This window comes from Ursus maritimus, unplaced genomic scaffold (assembly GCF_017311325.1).
Source record: "Ursus maritimus isolate PB19 unplaced genomic scaffold, ASM1731132v1 scaffold_11, whole genome shotgun sequence".
Classification (NCBI taxonomy): domain Eukaryota; kingdom Metazoa; phylum Chordata; class Mammalia; order Carnivora; family Ursidae; genus Ursus; species Ursus maritimus.
Window position 1 is genome coordinate 28,225,321 of NW_024423453.1, and position 3,480 is coordinate 28,228,800.

General features: G+C 33.1%; 1 pseudogene; it reads right to left on the reverse strand.

Moving 5' to 3' along the window:
- Positions 1–264: 264 nt before the first annotated feature.
- On the reverse strand, positions 265–982 carry LOC103657954 (annotated as a pseudogene).
- Between the last annotated feature and the right edge of the window lie 2,498 nt (positions 983–3,480).

Consider the following 3,480-nt stretch of genomic DNA (forward strand, 5'->3'; position numbering starts at 1 on the left):
TTGAGAGAGAAAGGAAGGGCTTCATTATAATCTTTAAAATAAAATGATTATGATTACAAATCTCTTTAGCTAAACATGTACACATGACACGGTATTTTAAAAAAGAGTGTCCGCTCTTAATTTCTGCTCAGGTTAAGATCTCAGGGTCATGAGACTGAGTCCCACATCAGGCTCCTGGCACAGCAGGGAGTCTGGCTGAGATTCTCTTTCTCCCTCTCCGTCTGCCTCACCCCCACTCTCCTTCTTTAAAATAAATGAATAAATTTATGAAAAAAATGAGTAGCGTAGTATATAGACAGCATCAAGACTAAGGCCAAGTTCTTGCATTAAATTGGGGTTACAAGCACAGAACCTATGCAAGAACTTTGTTAGGAGAGTTTCAAGACACTCCCCATGCTCTTCAGGGGCATGGATATGATGAAAAAATTCTCTCAGTGCATTGGGCAAGAATTGATTTCTAAAATTATGCAACATTACAAGGTCATCCAAGACATCTCTCCTTTCATCAAGATAGAGTCTCAGGTTTTTTCTTCCAATTCAGTGTTCTTATACAGAAGATTAACTTTTCTATTTCCTTTGGTGAATCTTCTAAGAGATTCTTGGACATAAAATAGTTTACTCCCTCCTCTGGGTTAGCAGTGAAGGTGAGGTTGCCTTCCTCCAGCTGCATATATAAGTTTCTGAAAGAAAATCCTAGAGGTGGGTTCTCATTATATATGGAACAGTGACCCCAAGTGGATTTACATAACCCTTGCCATCTTTCGCAAGGTCCTGCCAAACACATGAAGATAAGCAGAGGTCAGTTGCATTCAGGGAGGACACGACAGTAAATCTTAGCTTGTGGGGCAGCATTTCCAAATTAATGAATCCTTCCTGTTCTTTAGATTTCCGTGTCTTCCAAAGATGATTTATATCAATGCCTCCTTGGACTTGTTTTATGATGACTGGTGTTAGAAATGTTGCTGGCAGCCATCCTCCGCATTATTTTCAAGTTGTGTCTCCTGTCTTTCTTTGTTGATCTATCCTACTCAAATTTTTTTGTTTTATTAGCCTTTAAAACAACCAGGCTTTTAAAAAATATATATTATTTGGTTTTTCTTTGTTTTCTAGAAATAATAACTTAAAATTGTTTTTTATTTTATCATATTTGTATTCCCACTTCAAGATTTTTGTGGGAGCACTATTATTGATATTATTTCACTATTTCAGTAAACATTTATGTCATTTATTCTGATTTTTCTCAATTTTTAAAGAAATTCACTTGAGATTGTAAATTTCTATGGTTTCTGCCACATTTCACAAGTATTTATTTTAAAAAGTCCTTTCTATTCAGTTATTGATATTTTGTAATTTCCAGTGAGGTATTCTTTGAATTTAATTTTAATTCATAATATGGAGAATACTACCTGAGTTTTCAGTTGTTATGTTTTGTTTTGCTTCTTACTTGCCCCTTTTTTCTTCTGAGCTTTAGGTCTTCTTTGTTGAAATTCATCTTCTATTAATTCTTTCAACAGTGTTAAAGCCTCTCATTTTTTTGTACGAAAATATTTTTATTTTCTAGTCAGTCCTGAATTACAGATATTCAAATAGAAGTATACAATGTCTGCCTGAACAATTATTTCTTTTGTCATGAATGACTCCCTTTATCTGTACAAAAGTATATTAATTATTTATTAAGATTGCTATATACCAGGACCTGGAAGATCCTGTCCCATTTCTTGAATTTTGAACTTTCTTACTCATTATATTTTAGGTATAATTCTTTTAAATAAAATGTGTTACTTGATCAAATCTAGCATTCTCTGTATTTAAAGAGGGAAATTTATATTTGGACTTATTTCAATCATTTTATTTTGTTTCATGTATCTACTCATCATGTTTTATTTGTTCTTTTTACTCCATTTTTGACTTCTTTAAAGTTGATAGAAATTTTTATATTTTCTTTTCCCCATTATAATTTCAGTTGTTATATATATTCCAAATTTTGTGTACTTGTACCTAACATTTTTTTACCTCTTTATAGAAATACATCACTCTTAATTATACAACTCTAGGAATTTTCACAAAGTGTCCATTTAACCAGCCTCCAGATTAAGAAACCAAAGATTATGAACATTCCAGAAAATACTAGGCGCCCGCTGCCAGTCACTATCACCAGCTGCTTACTTTCTGTGTGGTATGTGGAGCTATCTCCTTAGATCCTCTCCCAGTTTACAAATTCTCTGTTTAGCTCCAACTAATCTCTTTAGTCTTTTCATTGAGTTTTCGGTTCAATTATTATATGCATACTACTTACAAGTTCTATTTTATTTTTTCAAACGTTCTTTTCTTCCTTTATTAGCTCCTCAAAAGTTTTAAGTATATGTATTTAATAGTTTCCTTATTATTCTATGATTTTAGTTTTTAAGGTCAATTTCTGTTTCTTACATCTACTAATACTCTCATGGAGGCTCACTTGTCATGTCTTATAATTGCATTTTATGAATTAGCTTTCATCAAACATTTTTTTTTTTCCACATCTGATTATATTCTTTCAGTTTCCTTATTTCTGACAAGGTTACCTCGATTTCAATATTCCGGGAAAAATTGTAGGTGAACAGTACAAATTTGAAAGCTAGGTTTAGATGTGTTTGGCTCCAAGGTTTTGATTTTTCCCAACTGCCTTTATACCTTTATACTCAAGACTCTAGACAAAACAGAAATTTTGCGCCACCTCTTTGTTTGTGTGTAGCATTTTTCTAGTTCACTTTTAATGGACGGAGAATATCTATGAAAGGATTTTCAAGTGGTATTTTACACAGAATTAGAAAGTGGAGTTTAACTACCTCGACAGCCTGGGTCCATCTTTCTTATCTTCCTGTGTAGATTAAACGGCTAGGCTTCAGCCTTGAAAGCCTAAATATAGGGTTAAAATCACTACAGATTATAGGGCCATCAACTCACACCATATTAATTTTTATTATTCTTTGTACTCCTTGAATCTTTCATTTCTTTATGTTTGACTAGATATTATATTTAGAGTGTTATTTCACCTAAGACCTCATGTTTGTAGCAGAAAGGAAACTATCTGAGTCAGCTCAGGTCATCGTGTTTTTAATAAAAGAAAGGAGTATAAACACTCAACTAATTTTTCCTATTAAAGACAACAAGCAGCTGGACTCATCGGTGTCTCCTTTACTCTGCTTCATCCTCACGATCCCCTCTTCTCTTTTCCACTTTTCTCACTAGGCTCTGTTGTTTCTCCCCAAAACAACCAGAGACCTAATCTCATCACTCATATGCGTCACTTCTTCCATTTCACTCAATTTTCTCCAAACACCAAAATCCTTTTCTGAGCTTTAATTGGGTCAAATGTAATTCCTAGAAATAATTTCTCTAATTGTAGGTTTAGGAAAATCAATTTACAACTCTATTTTTAAAATGATTTTTTAAATGTTGATTTTCAATAGCCTGTTGTAGATACTCTGTTAGAGAAAACAA